The 12,865-nt window shown below is 32.9% G+C and overlaps 1 protein-coding gene across 9 annotated transcripts in view; it reads right to left on the bottom strand.

Moving 5' to 3' along the window:
- Window positions 1–12,865, bottom strand: part of Syt14 (synaptotagmin 14) — a 220,810-nt gene that overhangs the window by 49,154 nt on the left and 158,791 nt on the right. The gene's annotated exons all lie outside the window — the stretch shown is intronic.

Genomic DNA, 12,865 nt, shown 5'->3' with positions numbered 1-12,865 from the left:
TATATTCTATTCCCTTTAATAATTTTTGGATGTCTAATGAATATTCATAGCTAAATATTTGAAAGAAAAATAAAAGATGAAAAGATCTGATGGAACACACAGACAAATATATATTTCCTAACTCACTCCCATAATGTTCTTTGGGAAAACACTTTTATCAGTGGCTCTGAAATTTCAGTGATGCGATTACCACTGAGGCAATTTGTTTAAAATAAAGACTTTTCAGTTGTTTCCCTACTGAAAAGGGAAAAATTACTTTCTGATTCAGCAGATCCAGTGCTGAGCCCAGGAATCAACAGTGCTAAAAAATATTCCAAGAGATTATGATACAAATGGCTGGTAGAGCTTACTTTGAGAAATTCTGCTCCAAGCTAGGAAAAATGGTAGTAGAATGCACTTCAGAAAAAAACATTTCAGCTTTTAATTCTGCATTTTAAGTATTGATTCCTTTAAGAGTGGCATTTATAATGTAATGTAAAAATTTTAAAAACAAAGATTTTTCCCAAAGGCAAAAAAGCCCAAGTTCTCATTAAAAGAAGATGAAAGTAGAGTGGCAAACAGAAGGAAAAAAGAAAAAACAATACTGTAAGAACTGTGAACTTTGTTTGTTTTTTCAATATAAGACAATGGTTCTCCAATGAAAAAAATATAAATATGTGGGTATTTATACTCATCTTGAATATGGTTAATGGTCACATAATGGATCAAATCATCTGATTTTTAAAATTTTTAAATTTGTTCTTTTTAGATATACATGACAGTAGAGTGTATTTTGACATATTACACATATATGGAGTATAACTTCCCAATCATCTGATTTTACATATGAACTACTAGAAGACAGGAAATACTGGAAAGACAGGAGAAATTTAAAGATGAAATCATTCATTTTATGTACCTTCTTCCAAAAAGATATTTTAACATAAAGCTAAATTTGAACTTATGAACTTCAAGTTTATATAAACTCAAAACCTGGTTCCTAAATTTCTGGTTATAAACCTCAGTGAACACACTTATTTGCCTGTTCAGTAGCCACTGCCAACAAATTCTAACCAATGAAATCTCAGATGATATCAGCTGAGGGGACCTAATGTGGTCATCACCAATGCAGCCATACTTTGATTGTCATCTGCTCTATCAAAATCCTTAATGGAGTCCTCTTATTAACTCCCCAAGGATCTGCATTTCTAGGCTGGTAAAGCCACTGCCACGACAGTAAAGGTGAGAATGGGAAACATTATCTTTTATCTTATTCAATGGAAATAAAGTTGTACTTAAGTTCCCCTAGAATCTTTAATGCTTTTTTAAAAATAGACTCAGTTCAAGTTTCCAGACACTGTCCAAACACTGATTAACAAATGAACTTTTTTGAAAGTATAATTTTAATTGTAAATGGACACAATGCCTTTATTTTTATGTGGTGCTGAGGATTGAACCCAGTGCCTCACATGTGCTAGGCAAGCATACTACCAGTGAACTACAACTCAGCCCCAACAAATGAACTTCTGACTTAGAAATGAATACCAGACCATGAAACATTCATTAGGTGGGGACTACATGTAAAATATATGTGATACTACTGTATCACACTTCCTAGGACAGTAAAAAAATATTTTCGGGAACACATCAGTATTGATGATTAAAAAGAGTACTTTTAGTTTTCATTTTCAAATATATTTTATACAGTATTTTTGTCCTAAAAATAACTATCTTGTCATTTTAGGGATTCTAGAGATTTTTACATCGTCCAAAAACAAAGTACATAGGAGTAAAGACATGTTCATACATCAAGTTTGATTCTATCGCCATTCCAAGACAAATTCAATTCCTTTTTAGGTCAAATTATAAGGCATAATGATAAAGTATAGAATAGCAAAAGCACAGACTGTGGAGACAGCTGAATCTAAATCCTTACTCTGCCACTTATTACATGTGTTACTCTGGGTAATTCAGTTTAACCTTCCTATGCCTGTTTTTCTCAGTTATAAACTGAGGATTCTAGTACCTATCTTAGAGAGTACATGAACTAATATACATCAAGTGCTTAAAACTGTACCTAGCATATGGAAACACTATTCAAGCTAAATAAATAAACAAAGGTTGCTTTTCTTTACCTCTTTCTATCAATGTAAATATTCTCAGTCAGCATATGTTAAAAAAAATAAACACTTTAACTAGAATCAAACCCTAGTTATGACTGCAGTGTCTTAGTATATTGTATATAGATAGCATTGGGAGTCTGGAAGAAATGCAAAAAATCTAAAAAAATCTCATGCCTCATATTCTAATGCTAATGATATGCTTCTACAATGAATTGCATCAGAAAGCATTCAGTGAAGGGACTAAATCACTGTGGATATTTTAAGATTTACTTCAGGAAATCAGGTACTTACAAAATTGTCAGAAAGGCTGCAGGAGCAGAGTCTAGGCTGATCTGGCAGGAATGACTTCTAGAACACCGAAAGACTAACCCATCATAGAAGATACTGTGCTAACCAACAAGGTGGGAAGAACAAGTTAAAAAACATGCTAGCTTAGCTTGATCAAGGTATCCAAAGTTGTCACTGCCACTGCCTCTGCAATTACATGTTAGCATTCATGAAGCCAAAAACTAGCTATTAGAATGTTGCTAGGGAGTAGGAAACATCTTTCCTTGAACTTGCCTGCCTGAAGCAGTAAGAAGATGGCCTCTGCCTCACTTTCACCTTGTAAACTATGCACAAATGCATTTATTTAATTGGCAGAACCTGATTAGCATTGACAACTTTAGGCAATCTCCAAAATGTACACCTCTTAAATATAGCAAAGAAACTAGAAAACAGGGGAGAGGGGAAATATTTGCTGAATGCTAAAGCAATCAATGTAGAAGTGACTTTTGGAAAGTCAGTTACTAAAGTATTCTCAACACTTGTCATCTGCAAAATAGTGTTGTGCTGAGGATTTAAGGAAATTATACATATAAAACAATATAGTGAAAATAACTTTCTCCTGCAATTTGAAGTCTTGGTTTAACAGTGGTCTAGTAACTAGCTATATAGTTAAGAAGTCTGATGGCCTTCTGATCTGCATTTATTTTTGTTAGTTGGGATCTTTTAATATCTTCTCTTTCACTCTTGGTGTTCTGAAATTTTACAATTTGGGGTCTAGATCTAGACTTTTTCATTTGTTGTTCAGGTCTTTTATTTGAAGACTTAAGCCCTTCAGCTCTGGCAAATTATCTTATATTTTTAGTACGACGACTTCTCCTTCCGCTTTTTTTCTTTTTGGTCCTGTGTATTTCTTTTCTATACTTATTTTTATTTCTGGAGGTTGTTTTTTTTCATCTTTATCTTCTAATCAAACAGGTTATCAAACCCTTTCTGTAATGATCCTGATAGTAAGTTTTTGTGATTTCATGAGCCATATTAACTCTATCAAAACTAATTACTTTTTTGTATTGCCAAAGCAGCCAAAGACAATATGTAAATGAATGACATGGCTGTGTTTCAATAAAACTTTCTCCACAAAAATAGGCAAAGGGCCAATAGTTTATAAATCCCTATACTAATTCTTCTAGTACATATTTTATTTTGGCAATTATATTTATAATTTACAAAAGATCCCTTTTTCTGAGTATTTTCTCTCTTACTAAAAATGTATATAATGCAAATCTTCCTGAAAATACTGTTCAGAATTAGTTTTAAATTTTCTTTGTATCTTTGCATTATGTAGTTTTCATTGTGTATGAGTAATCTCCCCCCCTATTTTATCCTGAGTTTTCTCTTTCCAAGAGACTTTCCCTTTTTGTCTTCTGAGGCATAATTGCCTGTTGATATTTAAGAATGCATCACTAAAAGCTTATCAGAAACCCTACACTTCAAAGCAGTTTGTTCACAGATGGTCATAAAGGTGAATAGATGGGGAATAGATAGGCTATTTCGCCAGTAGGCCCCTAAATGGCCATATAGGGTGGTCTTTGTTTAGAATCTTATGTTTTTCTAGAGAAGACTGCTCAAGATCTACCTACAAGTCTGCCACAATTCATGCTGGATGGAGATACAATGTCATTTAGTAGGATTCCTGCTCATGCTGTCCCATGTTGTGCCTAGATGATTCTGTGGATCAGATTAGTGGTCTTCTATTATGCTAGGTTTCTACCATTCTACTGAATCAGTTCCCAAACTCGTTCTACAACTCTTCCAGAGGCTGGTATCTCTTCTCCTGTTGCCCTCTTTGCAACTAACTTCGACCTTGTGTATGAACTTGAATGAGAATATGTCTGTGTATTTATTTTGTAAATTATGTTACTATTATTTTAGTGGTGATTACAGAAATAAAAGGAAACAATTAAATGTGCTTAATCCACCATCTTTAACTATAAGAACAAACAAACCATTTCTTTAAGTGCCAGTTTAGGCCAACTTGCTTAAATATATTAAAACATGTCATATATTCAAGTTTCTCAAGTTCAAAAAAATTTTTTATAAATTAATAACTTCAATTCTGAAATTATGATACCTGGACTGATCTAAGCATTTAGATAAGACTTTTTAAATATAGATCTATTATTTAAATAAGATTTAAAAGAGAATGTCCTAACAGATTTTTATACTATAAAAATAATTTATTTAAAGTCTTGATATGAAAATTATATGTTAACCTACAAATAATTTTAGTCCCTTAAAAGAGAGCCAAATTAAAGTCTAATCAGTTTACTGTTTATTTTTAGTGTAAAATACAAAAGAACCAAGGTACAAATTTTACTATACAAGTTACATACTTGATTATACAACAGGTAATTCCAAAATAGATCAGAACTATGTTCCCCAAACTTAAGTTTTCCATTTGTACTATTCCTACTATCTTTTTCCACTAGAAAAAAAATGTATTTTAGTTGTATTCTAATCATTGGCTGCCCCAAAGTCTGACTAGTAAATAGCTAAGATATAGCCTATACAAAAATTCTAGATCTAAGAAATAGAGGAAAGAAAATTATCATTTTTCATAATACCAGAAAGTATTTTTAAAATACACGTATGTGTATATAAAAATGTTAGAATTATTCAAATTAAATTTAGCACACCCATTTTATCTCAGGATAACAATTAATATTTAGTTATTACAAAGATTTTCACAAACATTATTTCATTTAATTATCATAACCTTGTGAAGTACTCAAGATAGTTGCTATTCTATTCCAGTTGCTAAATGCATGTGGACAGGGAATTAACCTTTCCACCAGAATACTCTTGCATACTCAATGCCTAAAAATGGGTATTTGAGACTAACAGGAGATTTCAGTATTCACTGTATACATGGTCCTTGAAGGAGCATGGACATTTTCAACAGAAATTTAAATCTAGCTGCTTAAAAATAAACACCAGGAACTTACATACTAGCTTATCATATATAATAATTTTATGAACAAAATTGTTCTTTTCTCATAAAATTAACTTTCAAATTGATATTTTGCCAGCTCACTACAAGACCCTATAGTACAAATGTGATTTTTGAGACTAAAAACCTAAGAAAAACTTCCTTCTACTTTAACTTTGAAAATTGTTTCTTTAGTCCTAGCTATATTCCATTATATATCAAATGGACTATATATATAGTCCTAAGCTCATATTCCATTATATATCAAATGTAAAGCTACTTCTTTTCTAAATTAAATTTCAAATTATTGAGAAAAACATATATGAGTTAGTATTTTCCAGTTCTCTTTAAATTCTTACTACCTAAATATTACTACTCTACCCAAGTAGTATTAAACCCTGTCCAACTCAAAATAAATGCCTCAGCAGATCTAATCATGACCTTTTGGGAATACAGAGATACGACTATGAGCAATATAATTACTACTAGTTGTTTTATAACACATATTCTGATAAAATACATATTCATCTCTACCATTGAAAAATGAGTACCACCTTAAACATTTTAAATGAAGCAATTACTATTTTAGATTATCTGCCAAGATTTTAAATGTGAAAATATAAGGATTAACAATTTTGATTTGGAAACGTATTTGCTCATTGGCTAGTTTTCTACAATTATTAGCAAGATGAGGAAGGTGACTAAGGAAAAAATAAAATAATGCTTTGTTTGCTTTTTCTTTCATTTTTATAGAGTAGGTCTCAAGAACAACCTCACTGAATGTTATTATTCATTAATTTTCATCTATCCAATGAATGATATGATGATAATAAGTAGCACAGTAGATACAACTATTCTGTTACTGTAAAACAACCAAGAGGGAAACAAAAGTGATTCTATTAAGAAAAATCTAGATAATTTCACAGGTTTGATAATAACAAACAAAGCATATGTTCAGGATGTCAATAATCTAGACTTCCCAAAAGGAACATTTTAAAAATAATGATTAATATTTGAAATTTGGATGGTGTATATATACACCATCTTCATGTTTCCATAAATAACAATATTTTGTCCCTTCTTGTTCTATTTTACACACTTTAGAGTATGGTTAGTTATTGAACATGCTGCTCACTTGGACATGTTTACCTGTTTTATTTACTACACCATAAATGATCAAATAGTATTCTTTTTCATAAAGTCCTTGCTAATACTAAAGAGTATTACCAACAAATGAAACTGCTATCTTGGGGAAATAAACTTCAAAATATAGAGCAGTACAGGAAAATAAATGTACTTTAAACTTATTCTTTAATTTTCTGACTTTTATGTTTTTATCACTGTACTATAGCTACACATAATATTGGGGTTTGACATAATCATATTAACATGGAATATAGTTTGCTCCACTTCAGTCCCCAATACTGCCTCTTTCCCTTCCCTCTATACTAATAATCTTACTTCTATTTATTTATAGTTTTAAATTAGTGCTTTATAGATATACATCATGGTGAAATTCACTGTGGTATATTCATACATATACATAGTATAATTTCATTCCATTGTTTTGCTTCTTTCCCACCCCTTCTCCCTCTCTGTCAATCACCTTCCTTTGCTCCACTGATCTCCCTTCTATTTACATGGGAATCCCCTTACCCTTTATTCCTTTATTTTGCTGAAAACACTCAACCCTTGACTTTATGAATCTGGCTATTTCACTTAAGAAGATATTCTCCAGTTCCATCCATCTACCAGTAATTGCTACAATTTCATTGTTTGTTTTTTTTAATAGCTGGTAAAACTCCCTTGTGTGTGTGTGTGTGTGTGTGTGTGTGTGTGTGTGTGTGTGTGTATGTGTTGTATACCATATTTTCTTAATCCATTCATCTGCTGATGGTCACTTAGGCTGGATAATTTGGTCATTATGAATTGCACTTCTATAAACACTGATGTGCCTGTATCACTTTCATGATTTTAGTTCTTTTGGATAAATAGGAGTGAGATAGCTGGATAATATGGTGGTTCTATTCCTAGTCTTCTGAAAAATCTCTATTCTACTTTCCAGAGTGGTTGTACTCATTTAGAGTCTCACCAAAAACATAAAAGTGTACCTTTTCCCCAAAGTCCTTGCCACCAATTATTATTATTTGTATTTCTTACTGATTGCAATTCTAACTGGAGTGAGATGAAATCTCAGTGTAATTTTGATCTGTCTTTCCCTACTTCTTAAGAATGTTGAACATTTTTTCATATTTCTTTGACTATTTTAATCCTGTTTATTCAAGAACATGGGAGGTCTTTCCATCTTCAAAGATCTTCTTCAACTCTGGCTTATTTTTGAAATAAGTACTAATAAACACCAAATAAATACTAACCAAGAATGAAGTATATGTTGGCTCTTGACAGTGTACTTGGATGGTTCAGTAAAATAAATCTGGGTTAAACTGTTTGATGTCTTTTATTTTTAAATGAATAGCAGCAATGATAACAAAACCAGTTTTATTCACTAAAATTAGTTTTTCTCATGCAACTTCTCATGCATGTTCAAAATTTTAGACCTGACTTTTAAACTTCACTTCTTTTTTACCTAAAAAAATATGATTTAAACAAAAGGCTCCCTTTTGTGTCCTATTTTAGCTTCTCCCTTTCTCTGAAATATTTGATAAAAATTCTTCATGCGAGACTTACTGCTATTGCTTTCTATCAATAATATATGTTCATTTACTTTCTCCTTGAATAACTGTCTCTATTTAATTTTATTAAAGCAAGCCATGTCCCATCTTACTGTGTTCCTATGAAACTGAATTAAACAGATGCAGCTTTCTCCTTCAAGCAGTATTTTTTAACTATGATCATTCGTTTATCAAGAGGTGTTTTCAATTATTTTATAATAAATAATAATAATCCATATTTGGAAAATGTAGACTTTTTATAGACAATGGTAGCTGTGAATATGTGAAAATGGGTGAAACTAAGTTTTGAAAGGTATTTGCTAGCAATATAAAGTATGATTCTTATAAATATACACATTTCAATTATGGAATGTAAGAAATAATTGATCTCTATTAAAAATAAAACTAACAAGAGACTGTGAATATAGCTTAGTGGTAGAGTGCTTCCTTGCATGCATGAAGTCCTGTATTTGATCCCTAGCAATACACACACACACAAACACACACACACATTAATAGCAATACAAATATCAAACTGAATTGATTAAGTCCATTAACATAAAAGGTAGACTATTTTTGATATCTAGGTATTTCAGAAGTTAAAGGCTGAAATTGTTAAGTATCCACAATGAGAATATTTTCATAGTAAATCATAAGGAAGGTTGATCACTCATAGGAGACTATGGTATTATATGTTGAATAAGAAACAGGATAACCATTTATTTTTCTAATTAATCAATTATTATTTAAAAACTGTTTAATTACCTCAAGATGCATGCTTATTGTATTTTAGGTTGTAAAAGATTCTTATTAGGAGCTAGGCGTGGTGGTATATGCCCATAACCCTAGCAGCTTGGGAGGCTGAGGCAGGAGGATTGAGTTCAAAGCCATACTCAGCAACTCAGTGAGGCTCTAAGCAACTCAGTGGGACCCTGTCTCTAAATAAAATACAAAATAAGGCTGGGGATGTGACTCAGTGGTTGAGTGCCCCTGAGTTCAATCCATGGTAGCCCCTGCCCCCCCAAAAAAGATTTTTATTAGGGCTCTTTTAAGGATACTGATACTTATCAAGAAATACTGCTATATGGAAATGGGTAAGAATTTAAGAATAATCCAAGCTTCCTTGAGTCAACATGGTGAATCAATTTAATAAGTGGCCACTAACATCTATGTACCAGGTTCTATGAAAAATACCATATAAGTAAATAGTCCAGTCTTCAAGTGTTTAAAATCTGGAATAAGCTCATAAAACAAGTTTAGTAAGAAAGAAAACATACAGCTAGCTGCAAAAATGAGGACCAGAAGCAATAAACTCAATGATAATATACCAAATATATACCTATTCATCCATCTGTCCATCTGTACATTCAACATTTCTATAGCAATAACCATACCTATCATGGGTACACAAAAACAGGTAGGTTAAGTAGCTTAAACTAAATTAGAAAAGACCTGATACATTTCTACAAACAATGGGATTCAAATTAGACTTTAAATGAAATGTGAGATTTAAAATAGGGAATAAAATTATAATTAGGATTGACACTTTAGCATAATACAAATGAAGGTAGATGCTGATGATACTGTTCATCTCTTTTACTTTAACATTAATCCTTTTATTCTTTGAACTTCTTCCTATTATGTTTCTCCTTTCCAGAGTCTTTCCCAGAGCCTTCTTGATACTCTGATCTATTATAAATTCCTGAACTTTAATTTCTGCTCAGACGCCCCGGCATGTTGCTTTAATCAAAATCCATTTTTTTCCTGAGGACACATTATTCCCCATGGACTTTCCATCCCAGATATTCCCTCATATTCCAAGAACCCCAAAGTCAGGAAACAAAGTTATCCTCCGTTTTCACAAACATTATTCCTAAAAATCATGGAAAAGAACCACTATTTTCCTCTTGTCATCCTTGGAGAAATTTTGTCCTCCTAGATATTTCTTCTTCATTCCCTGAACAGGTTGTCTTCACTCATTGAGGAAAATGATCCCTGATTCTATCTTTTGTTATACTTCAACTTCTGCCATTATCTTTTTGTGACTTCTACATCCATACGATAGCCTATCCAAGAACCTGGGCTCTCTTGATCAACTTATCTATCTCCAGTGATTTTACCTTTGACTCCATTGCAGATGCCCACTCCCACCCTCACACTCTGAACCCGTGTCATTTCACATCGTATTACTGAAAACATTTCTCTCTTCAACTCCAGTTCCTTAACTTTCCATGCTTTTTGCTTACTTACTCCTCTCACACCTCTTCCTTGAAATCCTTGAAGACTTTTAGCCCAGTTATCTTTCCTCCATTCATCAGCCCCTTTCTCAATTTTCTCTTTATCCTGTTCAATTTCATGGTCCACCCTTTAAATACTCAACACATCTGCCCCTTTTTCATCTCACCTCTCTAATCATCTTGATTAATGTTTCTTCAATCACCTCTCCTATATCTCATACTCCATCTTTTTATCAGATCATTTGCATTAGTATTTAATCATGCCCAAGTTTTTCCTAGCCTCAAAAACATCCTCTTTAAACATCAACTTTCCAAATACTATCCTCGTTCTTCCTGTTTTTTATAAACTTGGTGGAAAAGTTATCTACATGATTGCTATTCCAGTTTGGATTCTAGTCCCTTCACCGCCCTAAATGTCCCTTTAAGGCTACCTATCACCTCACAGCTCAAATCTAATAGATTGTACAATACTCAGATTATTGGATTTATAAGTAGTATCTGACAAAATTGATTATTTCTTCCTTCATGAACTTCATTCTTGTCTTCTGTGATATTTTAATTGTTTTTTTTCTTCCTATCTTACCTCTCCTATCACCAATCTTTTTCTAGGAGTTCCTGAGGCTCTTCTCACCCCTGAGAAAAATTCATCCACTCTCATGTCTACTTCCAGAACTGCTGTGTTGACACAAAAGTACAATAGAGAAGCATATTTAACAAAATAGGCACTTAGGCACATATTCTCTAACATTAAAATCTAAGAAAACTTAAGGTTTTCCACCATAGCCTTATCCTTTGTCTTATTCCTCTGCTGTCCTAAAGAATCTAGTTAACAACTTACCTTTTTATTCACCCTAACCAAAGTGACAAGAGTTCAAATTCCCTGGACCTTTCTCGCTCCATTTTTTTAAAAAACTGAAAACTGAGGGCTGAGGTTGTGGCTAAGTGGTGGAGCGCTCGCCTAGCACACATGAGGGAGGCACTGGGTTTTATCTTCAGCACCACATAAAAATTTAAAAAAAAAAAAGATATTGTGTTCTACAACTAAAAAAAAAAAAACTCCAAACAAACAAACAAACAAAAAAACTTGAAAACTGATTATCATAAATAATGCAAAAATAAAGATAAAAGTTAAAAAAAAATTCACCCTGAACTTTACCATCCACAAATTGCTTTCTGGTAAACATTTTGCAGACATATTCTATGAAACAAAAAAAGGAATAAAAATGCTTTTATAAAAATGAGATCAAACTACAGATATTTTATTTTAGAAATCCATTTTATTTTACATAAATAAAAGAAAATAAAATATAATTAGTTAAAGTTTAAAACGGCTTAATAGAAAGATTATTTTCTATATGATCTATTTCTTAGTCACATAAGGAGGTCGTCATTTTTCTTAACTATATACACTTTTAGCATTCTTAGTGTTCTTTCCAACTTCCCTATGCCCACCCTTCTGATTTTTAAATCAAATAGAGTACTGGTTTTATACTGTACTGGTTTATAGCCATGGTAGACACCGTCATACACTGTCAAGATTCCTTATTAATGAAGAGACTATCATCTTAGCCATCAGGAGTGCTGTTGGAACACAGCCTTCAATTGTAGTCTTCAGGAAGTGCCTCACCTTTATATCCTCCAGCGCAGTCCATAGCCAATGAGACTGAGGGGATGTAAAGGCATTGCCATCTCTATCTTGGCCCAACTGGGGACAACTCTAAAGAACTATATCAGTTCCAGAGTCCCATGGGATTGCTGAAGCTGTTGTTAGGCATGCCCTTCAGCTTCAATTTTCCTTCTTTCCAGTCTTGTTTCCTTTTCCTTTCTTTCACAAGTACTGATTCCAAGAACATGACTTAAGAAGCATGTAGTAGGGCTGGGGATGTGGCTCAAGCGGTAGCGTGCTCACCTGGCATGCGTGCGATCCTCAGCACCCACATACAAACAAAGATGTTGTGTCCGCCGAAAAACTAAAAAATAAACATTAAAAAAAAAAAACGAAGCATGTAGTACCCTAAGCTCCCTTTCAGGGTCTATTTCCGGGAAGTCCAATTTCTAACAAATATGTAGACTTAGATTTTTTCAAAAAGAAGGCAATTCTACCAGTCAGTTCCCCTGCTTCATCCACTTATCTGTCACAGAAGCTCACACATTCCTTAAAAAGAGCCAATCAGTCAGGCTCATTACACTGTGGTAATAAATAATTACATATTAATACAATAGTAGATTACTTCGAGCTTACACAACTTATCACTTTTGGACTAGCAAGACAGGCTCTCCTCAAAGCTGAGAGAGTCTCCATTTCCATAGGTTTCTATAATAGCAGAAACATTATTCTGGCTCTTAAAAGTTATAAAAAGAAGATCAAAGCAAATTACACAGCCACATCTGAGTTCAACAGGGTAATAATGCATTCTGCTTCTGCAGGGAGAAGCTAGCGGATAGATGCACATGATATCCAAGACCATAATGCCTGTTCCTCTGGATATTGAACATTCAGTTCCTTCATTCTCCCATATGCAAAACACTCCCATGCTGCCCTAAGGAAAATAAGCCCAAAATGCTAACAGTCATAGGTCTTGTTTTTTAGTTGTTTTGTTG

Source organism: Ictidomys tridecemlineatus, chromosome 10 (assembly GCF_052094955.1).
Source record: "Ictidomys tridecemlineatus isolate mIctTri1 chromosome 10, mIctTri1.hap1, whole genome shotgun sequence".
Classification (NCBI taxonomy): domain Eukaryota; kingdom Metazoa; phylum Chordata; class Mammalia; order Rodentia; family Sciuridae; genus Ictidomys; species Ictidomys tridecemlineatus.
This window is presented reverse-complemented; position numbering and strand designations above follow the sequence as displayed.